This window comes from Cupressus sempervirens, chromosome 6 (assembly GCF_028749045.1).
Source record: "Cupressus sempervirens isolate cs-2001-9-10 chromosome 6, ASM2874904v1, whole genome shotgun sequence".
In the NCBI taxonomy this organism is placed as follows: domain Eukaryota; kingdom Viridiplantae; phylum Streptophyta; class Pinopsida; order Cupressales; family Cupressaceae; genus Cupressus; species Cupressus sempervirens.
In genome coordinates this window covers 294,174,019-294,186,796 of record NC_143123.1, presented here as the reverse complement: position 1 = coordinate 294,186,796, position 12,778 = coordinate 294,174,019, and the positions used below count along the sequence as shown (strand labels likewise).

Here is a 12,778-nt window from a genome sequence, read left to right as displayed (position 1 = left end):
CCTTGCTCTTGCACACAATCACACTTTTGTTGTTCAAACTTTTTAGCTTCTCCTTAGCGCATTAACTCTTTGGCAGTGACTTGTTACATCCCAAATTTTTGCCCTAAATTTTTATTTTTATCATAGCCGTTGGTTTAACAAATTATTATCATGTGAAGTGAGTTAGTTAATTATAGACGTTGCATCAATTTATTTCTTCATGGTCATGTGAAGTTAGTTAATTATAATCGTTGTATCAATTTATTTCTTCCTTGTCATGTGAAGTGAGTTAATTATAGCCATTGTATCAATTTATTTCTTCCTGATCATGTGAAGTGAGTTAGTTAATTATAGCCGTTGTATCAATTTATTTCTTCCTAATCATGTGAAATGAGTTAGCTATTTGGACATTGATGAAATCTCTAACAGTCACTAGATGATCGACAATGGTTTTGAATTAACAATTAAATATATCTTGAATTAATGTCTTGGTGAGAATGTTTGTTTGAATGATTGTAGGAAGAAGATTGAAGAGAGGGGAAGCATTGCTAAATGGGATCATCGGAAGGGGATGGTCGATTGGTCCAATCATCAGGTTCGACAAGTTTGACCTAAAACTACTCTGGCAAGATTATTAGGATTTGACATGTTACATGATGGAACCGCATGAGCTATAAAAGGAACATTATAATAAATAATATAAATTAAACATAATTCATACCTTTAAAAGAATTATCAAAGAATTTATTAGTTAATCATTATTATACACTCTCAAATACAAACATATGTATATAAAAATAAGGTGACACAAATACATTATAAATTATAATCTAATGATGCCACCTTATCAATACATACACATGAACGTAGATAAGGATACATAATAATAATAATAGTAACTCTTTAACTTCTTATTTTCTGTCTTTTTTTTCCCTCCTCTTTAATCGTTTTGAATAGCTTTCGAATGAATTCCTATAACTGAAGGAAGTTGTAGAGTCAAGCTTTTTCTTTTTAATAGAGTCTCATAATCATATTAGACGACACTCTCGCTTCATTCTTTTTCTTTGCTATCAATGGCTCTCTAAACGATTGAGATTAATTCCGACTAACATTAATGCTCATCCGTTCTTCTCCATATCACCTTCACACTCCTTGTCCATGGGAATCAGAACAAGAAGCGGAGTCCTTTCTCCCGTCCACAGAGCATTCCAGAATATAACAAAGGTGTCATGTATGACTATTGCCGAACCGCGATTTCTTTTGTATTCTTTCTTAATGCTAAGTCAGTTGTGATTCATATAGAATACAATTCATATACCGTTGAATCCTTTCTGTATTTTCTTTCCACATTATTGCACCAGTCGTATATCTTTTGAGCCCATGATGTATGGAATCCATAACACTGATTCCTATAAATGTCAGACTGAATTCAAGGGGACATTAAATAGATTTTAGAACATGGAACCTGTCAATTATATCATTGATGCTACTTAACTATGATTGTGTATCAATCATGCATAAACAATTATCTTAGCTCAGATTTTATTACATCCATTTGGTAGCTTGAAAATGGTGAGGAGGTGTAGAGAGTCTGCACAAATAAGAATGGCATCAGATTAATAAATAATAAGCTAAAACTACAATAGCTCATGCATGTTCCAGTTATGTAAAATGTTTTCAAGTTGAGCGATGGAGATTGGGGTTGTAGACCTGACTTGAAATCCTTGGCCGGGGTAGAAATTAGGCAGATATGCTGAACATGTGATCTTTGTTGACGGTCCAAACGCTTCAGTTATTTTGGAGAATAACTGGTGGGACTTCGACCCATCTAATTACTTAGATGGCTGGGCTTATGAACATCCCAAGCTTGATCTCGAGGTAGGGAGGGCCGTTCTATTAATTTAGGATGTGTGGGGATAAGTAATGGTCCACGGTTGAGAGGTTAAGCCTATGTCAATGCTTCTCCTCTCACCAGTGCCGAGGCTTGGACAATGAGTTAAAAGAGATTCTTTGTTAATATTGTATGTTTCTTTCACTTTTAACCTCTGCAAAAATAGATAGATAATTTCATTTCATGATGGAGAAAACATTTACTTTTATGTTGAATAAGCATTTCAATTGATAAATTGGTCGTTACTTTATTTTCAGTAAAATAATTAGAAGTAGTTAAATTGTTAGCAATACATAAGTATCTCTTTTGTTTCTCGTAAAATCAGCTAAATGTGTAAGATAGATTAAAAAGAGTTTCTTCAGTTATAATCAGCTGGTAAAAATCATTTTCATGTGAAATGTAATCAATTACTTGTGAAATTAGATTAAATTGAGATTAAAATTGGTTATGAAAATTCGTATGTTCATGACTTCTTTGTCACTTTCCTTAACAAATTGAGATTACACTTGCTCGAATCTTCTAGCTCTCAGGCTAATCACTTAGGAGTCTAACCATTTCTAACCTTATCCTATAGAAACTTGACTAGGGTATAAATCACGGTGTGTGAGTCAATCCTCACGAAGCTTGTACTTTCCTGAAGTGCGCCCGGTCAAGAGCTTATCTCTTTTAATAGATTGCAAACACATTGTTAGGTGACACTCTATTAATGGATTTTGATAAGACCTGTTAAAGTCTTGCCCTATTAGGAACAACTTGGTTAAAGGACTTCTGAACACAAGTTAATGTGTCACCCTTTTAGGGGATTTAGTACAAAGAACCTATTAGGGTCCGACCTCAATGCGATTTACTGTTGTAATGATTAGTAAGCAACATGGAATGATCTAACAAAGTAGCTACTCGAAATAGATCCTTCTTTAACTCACTTGACTTGTCTAGAACTATTCTCTGCCTTCTCTTGGCTTTGCAACTTCAGACTCCGATCACTTGTGCACTTGGCTATCCTTGCTCTTGCACACAATCACACTTTTGTTGTTTGAGCTTTCTAGCTTCTCCTTAGCGCATTAACTCTTTGGCAGTGACTTTTCTGTCACTTTCCTTCACACGTTGAGATTTCACTTGCTCGAATCTTCTAGCTCTCTGGCTAATCACTTAGCAGTCTAACCTTTTCTCGTTTGATTTTGTCTCCTTATATACTTCCCTCTTGCTTGGCTTTGAAGCCCTATTTTGTGAATTTTAAGTTTGAATTCTCACCCCTACTTCAAGCTTGACTTTATGTAGCAGCAATGCGCTGCTCTTGTTAGATGTAGTGTGTTCATACAGGAGTCACATGTGTCATTATGCTTCTTTGTTTATTGATCATGGATTGATGATTGCCTATTTGGTCTTAGTTCAAGTTGGATAGGGGTAAGACCCCTAACCTTGCTCTCAGATACTCGAAAGTAACCAATTGAAAAGGTTTGTGAAGAGATCAACCAGTTACTCCTTGGTTGGTACATATTCCAACTTGACCTCTTTTGCATGCACATGCTCTCTCAAAAAATGATACTTGATAGATATGTGCTTTGTTTTTGAGTGCATAACCGGATTTTTGGATATGTTGATTGCACTAGTGTTATCATAGTTGATAACTACTAGTTCTTCCATTCTCTCTTGAATTCCTTCAAGCAGTTGCTTGATTCAAACAACTTAAGTGCAATTCATTGCTACAACAAGATATTTTACTTCAGCTGTTGACTGCAATATGTAGTACTCGTTCTTGCTGGCCCATGCATGTAATGTTACCAAGATGATCTTGGTCGTAGGCAATCTTTGTCCGAAGGGGAACTCAGTCCGAAGGGGATCTCGATTCGAAGGGGAACTCTATTCGAAGGGGATCTCGTTCGAGGGGGAACTTGATCCAAAGGGGAACTCGATTCAAAGGGAATCTCAATATGAAGGGGATCTCTATCTGAAGGGGAACTCATTTCGAAAGAGATGTTGACTCGAAGGAGAACTCAATCTGAAGGAGAACTTGGTTCGAGGGGGAACTTCTACCAAAAGGGAACTCGCTTCGAAGGGACTCTAGGTACAAAGGGGAACTCGATCTGAAGGGCAACTTGGTCCGAAGGGAATGAATGTCGTACAGTGGCACAAATATAGAGCAGAAGAGATGTTGTATGGGATTATTGGCCATATGGGCGGACAGGACTGGTGGCAACAGACTATTGGTCATATAGACGGAAGGATTGATAGTGTGCCAACTATTAGCCGTACGGGCTAGAGTGGTGATGGCGTACAATAAGTGCAGACTGTGTAGAATGATGATTGCCAAAGGGTGATACTGTAGGCACAGAGAAATGAATGGAAATGAGCCTAAGAAATTGTGCTTCCTTCAATGTTAATGCAGTTGATCGAATACAGAGATATCCATACAAACACAGAGTGTACGCACATTATCTGAATTAGTATATATTTTCCAAGAAACAATGATAACAAAAATAACTATCCGATTTGCTAGATCTGAGCCAAGAATACAAAATGGAATAGGGTTGAGGGTTGAATCCCACCAAAACCATGCAAGCCAAATAGGGAAGGTCTTCACTTCCAAAATGGTGAGAAGAGTAAAACTCCAATCGGAATTTGCAGTACAAATTAAATAATCCAAATTCACATGCCTACAACAGCTAATCCAACGGACATATATAACCCGTTGGAGGAGAACTCTCGAGGGAGAAATGTGTTGATACATGACATGGCAAACACTTGCACTTACATAAAATTAAAGATGAGGGGGAGACATACAAAACCGAATCGGGACCCCAAATAAAGATTAATTTATTTTATTTAATGAGGGGGATATTACAATCCTCCCATCCCAAAAATTGCTTGTCCTCAAGCAATTTTAAATCCAATTTTGGGAATCCTTCTATAATCAGCTTCTTCAGTTTAGAGTCAGGCAGGTAGATCTTATCGCCGTAGTAAATATTATCATCAATCACTTTGTGTCTTTCATCATGTATATAACCATCCATCAACTCACATGCAAAAGTGTTATTAGAGTGCTCGACCAATAGATGGGCCCGCCAATCATCCTAGGAATGGGTTAAAGTTTTGACTCTCATTGTTTTACTTGCCAACAAGGCATTGAAGTTAAATTTTGGGATCATAGCATGTTTAAAAATGCTTTCCATCTTCTTGATTGTGACTTCTCTCGGTCTTGTATTTGACATTCCTCTTAGCAACACCTTCTTGCCATCTATCTCGAATGAAAAGTCCATCCTCTTTAAGCTTTGGGTGTACTGATCAAGAGTCTCCATCCATTGGATGCTCAATATGATATCAATGTCAACTAGATCTATGACAAGAAATCATATGTCAAAGTATAGTTTCCCATGGAAATGTTGAGCCATGGAATCACGTGAGTGCAGGGATACAAGGTCCCTCTGGCAACCTTAAGCTCAAATCCTCCATGTTCTATTGCGTGCAAGCTCTTACAGGTGAGCAATGATGAATTGATGACATTGAGGGTGGCGCCACTATCAATCATGATTGTGATTTGTTTCCGTGAAATGTGCTACAAACCTTGAAGATACTTCCAGCCATTGTAGTGAGGGTAGCAATGGAGCACCCTTTTTGTATGAGTGCATTTATTCTATCTACTTGGTTAATTTCTTCACCAATTATTCTTAAATAGATACTTGTCCTTCATCATCATTAGGAAACACCTCAATGTAATGATTCTTCCCCTTCCCAAGACAACGGTGACCCGGTCCCCACAGCTCCTTGCAAGTGAAACAAATCATTTTCCTCCAAAGCTCTTGTCATGAATCTTCATCCACGGGAGGTGTTTTTTTTTTCTGAGTTGGCTCCTTGTCTTTGTCTTCCTTTGGGGGAGGAGCTAGCATAGCTATGTGGGTTTTGGGGGAAGATGCGGCCATCTCAAGCACCTTCTTAATAGCTTCATTGAGTGTGCACGGGTTGAACCCTTTGATCCAACCTCTCAAGGGTTCTCTCAACCCATCCATGAATATCATGATTCGACGTCTCTCAGAGATGTCTTGGATCAGTATTGATAGCCTTTGGAACTCTATGATGTGATTGAGTACTGTACCTATTTTGCCTTAGTTGTGCCAAATCTTTGAAGGTTAGTTCCGGATCCTTCCCATCGAAATGGTCAATGAGTCTCTTAGTGAACTTGACGTAAGAAGTCACTTGGTTGTGACTGAGAGTGACCAATTCATGGTACCACCATTCTTGTGCTACTCCTTCCAGATGGATTGTTGCGAACTTGATTACTTGCTCCTTGGGCATCAGGTTGAGTTGAAAATAGGTGTCTACCTTGAGAACCCATACATGTGCGGTGATGGCTTCAGATCCATCAAATGGTAATAAGTTTACCTTTTTGATCTTTCTCCTGAGATCATCATTAAAATAAATATGATTTCCCCTGCGTGTATATCTCGTTCTTAGATCAACATAGTCCTTGTAAGATATATCACCTTCCATATTTACATTCCTCTAATCTTCTCAAAGTTGTTCTTGCATTTCTTGAAAAGTGTGCTCTCTTTCTTTGTGTGATGCTTCCATCCTTGGGAGGAAGATAGATATCAAAAGTCGAGAGCAAGAGGGTTGAGGGTGTGTCATTCTCGTAACGGAGTCATTGCTATGCCCATTTTGTTCTCTCGTTGCTTTTCTCTCGACCACTTTTTATAATGCTTCCTGCATAAGCCTTTGGGTTTTGTTGATCTGCATTTGGTTTCTGCTGAGCTCTCTTAAAAGGTTCACGAGTTCTGTCATAGGATCTTGTGGATCTGCCATTCTACCAATAATGTGATCTTGCCTTCTCCTTCGGGTATAAACTTACATTCACTTCCATAGGCTGGTAGAATCATTGGCTCTGACACCATTATAATGTTCCTAGGATGATTTTGGCTGTAGGCGATCTCTATCTGAAGGCAATCTTAGTTCGAAGGGGATCTCAATCTGAAGGGGATCTGGGTCAGAAGGGGAACTCAATCCGAAGGGGAACTCAATCCGAAGGGGAACTCGGTCCGAAGGGGATCACGACTTGAAGTGGAACTTGACTAGAAGGGGATCTCGTCCAAGGGAAAACTTGATCCAAAGGGGAACTCGATCCGAAGGGAATTTCAGTCCGAAGGGGATCTCGATCTGAAGGGGAACTCGGTGCGAAGGTAATCTCAACCTGAAGGGGAACTCAGTCCAAGGGGGAACTTGATCCAAAGGGAATTGGATCCGAAGGGAATAGATGTCGTATGGTGGGAGGGATACAGTGCAATAAGGGTGCTGTATGGGGTTATTAGTCGTATGGGCGAAAGGGATTGGTGGCGTACAGACTATTGGTTGTATAGATAGAAGGGCCGATGGCATGCAGACTATTGGCCGTGCGAACTGTGCAGAATGGTGATTGCGAAAGGGTGATACTATAAGCACAGAGAAATGAAAAGAAATGGGGCTAAGGAATAGTGCTTCCTTCAATGACAATGCAGTTGACCAAATACAATGATATCAATACAAACACAGAGTGTATGGGCATTATCTGAATCAATATATATTTTCCAGGAAACAATGATAACAAAAATAACACTCCGATTTGCTAGATCCAAGCCAAGAATACATAATGAAATAGGGTGAGGGTTGAATGTTGCTGAAATTGTGTGAGCCAAATAGAGAAGGTATTTCACTTTCGAAATGGTGAGAAGAGAAGAAATCCAATTGGAGTTTGCACTACAAATTAAATAATCCAAATTCACATGCCTACAACAACTAATCCGACAGACATATATAACCCGTCGGAGGAAAATCTCAAGGGAGAAACAACATGTCAACACATGACACGACATACACCTACACCTACAAAAAATTAAAGATGGGCCTGAGATATACAAAAATCAATCGGGACCCCAAATAAAGTTATTAATTTAATTTATTTAATAACAGGGATATTACAATGTAATTGGTCTTCCTCCAAGAAAGAATGCACCATTGGTTGTGCTCTTTCTACCATCTATGTTCCTCGCCCAATCAGCATCAGTAAAGACACTGAGCTCAAAGTTTCCTTGCAAGGATACCAAAAGCCATATTCTCCAGTACCCTTCCATGTGTGATTCCTTTGGGGTGGTAGAAAATCTTTCTACTATTCCAATCACTTGTGCTATGTCCAGTGTGATATGCACGACATACTACAGTTTACCAATCATGGATCTGTAATGTGTTTCATTTACTTCAGGGCTTTCATCCTCATTTGGGAGTTTGCAGCTGACCACCATTGGAGTACCCATCGGTTTTGCTTCTTCCATAATGAGCATCTTCAGTGTTTCCTTCACATATTTTGTCTTCGCTATGAAGATACCTCCCCTCAGTTGGGATACTTCATGTCTGATGAAGAACTTGATTTCTCCGATGATGGACATTTCAAATTCTCTCTTCATGGCTTCTACAAACTCAGAACATAGCTTATAACCTTCTCCAAAGATGATATCATCAACAAATATTTCTACAATCAACAATCTTCCATTTGTTTCTTGCTTCATGTGTAAATTACAGTTGTCACTTGTTCTTACAAACCCAATCTTTATCAAGTATGAGTGCAGTCTCTCATACCATGCTCTGGGTGCTTGTTTAAATCCATACCATGATTTTTTCCTTGTTCATTCTCAAACCCCTCGGGTTGCTCAATGTACACTTCCTTCTCTAGAATTTCGTTTAGGAATGCAAACTTTACTTCCCTTTGATATACTTTGAAGTTCTTGTAGGCTACATATACTAGGAGTATTATGACTCCTGATCTGGCCACCGGTGCAAAGGCTTCCTCGTAGTCTATCTCTTCTTGTGCATAGCCTTTGCAAACAAGTCTAGCTTTGGTTTCGACTACTTCTCCATCCTCGTTTATTTTGTTTTGGAACACCCACTTTGTACCAATGACGTTCTTGTCTTTTGGTTGAGCGACCAAGGTCCATGTATCATTCTTCACTATTTGATCAATTTCCTCCTCCATGGCCTTTCTCCAATCTTCGTCTTTCAGAGCTTCCCTTGTAACTTTGGGCTCCATATGTGAGAGCAGACATACTTTCTCTCTCGCCTTTCTCCTGGTCATTGCTCCAACATCCTTGTCTCCAATGATTTGGTCAGTTGAGTGGTGCCTTCTCACATACTTCTCTAGCACCGGTTCTCCTTCAAGTGCTTCTACTCTTTGTTCTTCATGTTTAACTCGTTTTGCTTCAGCCGGTACAACTTGTCCAACTTCGCCCTCTACCAATACTCTTCCACTGTATTAGTTAGTGGGATATATTCAAAATGCTGTAGTCTTCCAGTTCTTTTTGGCTATCTTCCTCGTTCTTATCTGAGAATTCATCCACCTTTACATTGGCAGATTACATAATCTTGTTATTCTGAAGGATCAGATAGCGGTGTGCTCTACTTTTGGTATAGTATCCCAGAAAGAAACCCTCATGATTCTTGGGTTCAAACTTTCCTTGGTATTCATCTCTCTTGATGTAGCATTTTCTTTGGAATACCTTAAAATAACTGACGGATGGTGTGTGACCGAACCATAGTTCATAGGGAGTCTTTTTTGTTCCCTTCTCTTGTACCCTGTTCGAGGTGTACACAGTTGTGCTTATAGCTTCTCTCCAGTAGATTTGTGCAACATTGTATTGAATCATCAAAGTTCTACCGCAATCTATGATGGTTCTATTTCTTCATTCAGCAACTCCTTTATGCTGAGATGTTGTAGGAGTTGACATTTGTCTTCTGATTCCATGCTCCTCATAGTAACTTTCAAACTCTTGTGAGCTGAACTCATCTCCTCGGTTTGATCTGAAGCACTTCAGTGCTTTATTAGTCTCACTTTCCATTTTTCCCTTTTAGACTTTGAACATGTGAAAGGCTTATGACTTCTCCCTTAAGTATAAAGTCCACACCATTCTAGAAAAATCATCAATAAACAACATAAATTATTTATCACCTAATACACTCTTCGTTCTCGTTTCAAAAGTAAGGGACTTGCTGGAGAAACTAGAATTTGCCAACTTTCCTAGTTGACAATCTTTACTCATAACATTGTCAAGTTCGGTAATAGGGGGTAAACCCCTTACATAGTTTTTCCTGCCTACTTTAACAATGCTTTCAAAATTCACATGACATAACCTTCTATGCCACAACTAACTATTATCATTTTTAGCTACCATACAAGTATTGTTAGAAATATTGAGGTAAAAAAGATTACCTCTGCTTTGTTCTCCTGTAGTTAAGAGTTTACTTGTCTTGTCAAATATTCTATAAGACCCGTTGTTAAACTCAAACTTATAACATTTGTCCATCAGCTAGGCCACACTCAATAGGTTATATTTCTATCCGTCTACTAGATATACATTTTGACAAGTACTAGATTCATTCGGGGCTACATCACCCTTTCCTATCACTGAGCATGACGAGTTTTTTCCGAATTTAATCATTCCTTGAGTGTAGACCTCGACCTTGTGGAACATGTTCCTGTTACCAGACATATGGTGAGAGCACTGCTGTCTATTATCCAATTATTGTGAGGATTGGTACTAGTTATTAGGGCTCTCTCCGCCCTTGCTTCCTTGATAGCAACAAAGAATATTTCATCCTTATCCTCATCATCGTCATTGGTTGACTCTTCATCAGTTACACCTGCTTCAGCAATGTAGCCTTGCTTCTTCTCCTTGACTTTGGAATTTGGCCACATTTTGTTAGTTCCTTTCCCGTTGTTATTCTCCTTCCTGTCAGGTTTTGGGCATTTGGTAGCATAATGTCCTATCTTCTTGCAGTTTAAGCATTTGAAAGGAAGCCTACCTTTGTACTTCTCTTTTCCTCTAATCATTCTCTTTGCGAATAGAACCTCCAACTCTTCTTGTTTGGCTTCTTTAGCATACAAGGTTCTTTGGTTCTCTTCTGTATCTGGATGTGCTTATCTCCACCCTTTCTTTGTGTGTTGCAGCTAGTGCAATTGAAGCTTTAAATGTAGTTTCAACCTTGGGTGATTGACTATTGTCGAAGTTGCTAAGCTCAAAAGTAGTGAGCTTGCCTACCAAGGCATCAAGAGATACCTCCTTCTAGTCTATTGTTCTCACTCTTGAATGGATGACACCCTTATTGCATATTTGGGTTGCAAGGTTTCCTAATATTTTGCTTACACACTCATCTTCTTGTAGTACGCCTCCAAATACTCTGATGGCTAGCATAACATCCTTCACTCACTCACCATAGGATTCAATGTCTTTGCCTTTCTGTATCCTCATGTCATTGAACTTTCCTCTCAGGCTTTCTACTTTAGCATTCATGGCATGCTTATCACCACCATAGACGATTTTGAGCTTCTCCCCCATGTTATATGCTGTTTCCAGGTCATCAATAGCTTTGTACCTAGGGTGCTTCCTAGAGCATCCATTGTGGTTGTGTGCATTTCTTTCTCCTTCAACTGATCTGCACTAAGTTGATCGACATGTTGAACATATTTGACCTCTTCATGGGTCCAGTAAGCATCTCTTAGAGTTCTCAGGTGTAAACACATGTATTTGCACCATGAGCTGTAGTTTTCCTTGGAAAACTTCGGTGCTCTCTCTTAAACATCTTGATTTTTTTTTCGAGCTATTAAACTCTTCACTTCAGAGGGTCTAGGCTCTGATACCAATTGTCAATCCTACCACAAGATAGTATATTGAGAGGGGGTGTGAATCAATATACTCACTAGTTCAAAGTTTTGCACTCTCTATAGTCAGCTGACTGGATGGTTCTGGCAGTGTTTCTGTAGCCGACGGATTGACTGTCGGCGGTGTTTTGTATTTTGTAGCCGACGGGTAAATAGTTTGTAGCGGATGTAATGTTGTGGCCGACGGACTCCTTCGGGAAGGTTCGGCGGTAGTATTTATATCCCATTTGGGATCATTGTAAAGGATCATCTACTATTGCGAATCTTATCAAGCATAATGTAATGTCTGGCATATGCGAATATAATTCTGCTATTCTGTTCCATTGTCTATATGCGTTGATTTCTTTACGAGTACGGTAAACATTTGGCGCCGTTGCCTTATGAATCTGGAAAGTGGGAGGAATGAAGATTAATGCCAAATCAGCTTAACAAAGATCGGAATAAGGTCAAGGAAAAAGATGGAACCCGTACTACGCAAGAGAATTTAATTCTGACACAGCAAGCCGAACGCCGACAGAGATTTTAGAAGATTGCCAACGGAAACCGGGGCGCCGAAGAATTGTTGGAGGAGACTCGGCAGCGGGTGGAATTGATGGAAGAAGCATGGGAGGAGTTCTTGAATTTGTGTTCGTTGAGGGAGGAAAATTCAGACGGAAGAGCATCAACTCGCACGGCTCGTAGAGCCGAGGGAGCACGAGCGTGGAGTGACCTCTTTGTCCGGGATAGACTTCCGTGGGAAACAACTTTAGAAGATCCGTCTTCTTCACCAAGGTTCGTAGCTGTTGACACCTCCGGTGTGGGAGTATAGACCGCCGGTGTGGGAGTTCTGACTGTCGGTGTGGGAGTGCAGACTGCCGGTGTGGGCGTACAGACCTCCGGTGTGGGAGTGCAGACCTCCAGTGTGGGAGTGCAGAACTCCAGTGTTGTGATGGTAGGACCCAAAGAAAAGCTGCCGAAGTTTGAAGGCGATGCTACCGCTGACCCCATCCGACATTGTAAGACATGTGAGACGACCTGGCGGGCAAATGGAATCACAGATGCCAACGAATGGGTCAGGCAATTTCTGGCAACCATACGGGGTGTGGCGATTGATCGGTTTTTGGATACGGATCCACAAAAGCTAAATACCTGGGATAACATTAAAAAGTCCTGGCGAAATTTAAACTCTTGCGGGATGATAATGAAATCGTAGCAGAGATTTTCAATACCAAATAGGGAAAGCACGAAACTGTTCG

At 39.7% G+C, this 12,778-nt stretch overlaps 1 protein-coding gene across 5 annotated transcripts in view; it reads left to right on the top strand.

Moving 5' to 3' along the window:
- The window catches only part of LOC149552372 (fanconi anemia group F protein (FANCF)), a 235,082-nt gene that overhangs the window by 172,752 nt on the left and 49,552 nt on the right, over positions 1-12,778 (top strand). The window contains exon 10 of one of the 5 annotated variants that reach the window (XR_016352912.1): positions 499-574. The exons of 3 other annotated variants lie outside the window; for them this stretch is intronic. The gene's annotated coding sequence lies outside the window, so the exon portion shown is untranslated. Of the gene's footprint in view, positions 1-498; positions 575-12,778 lie in introns of those variants that run through there. One more of the 5 variants, XR_016352914.1, reaches the window with a different exon arrangement.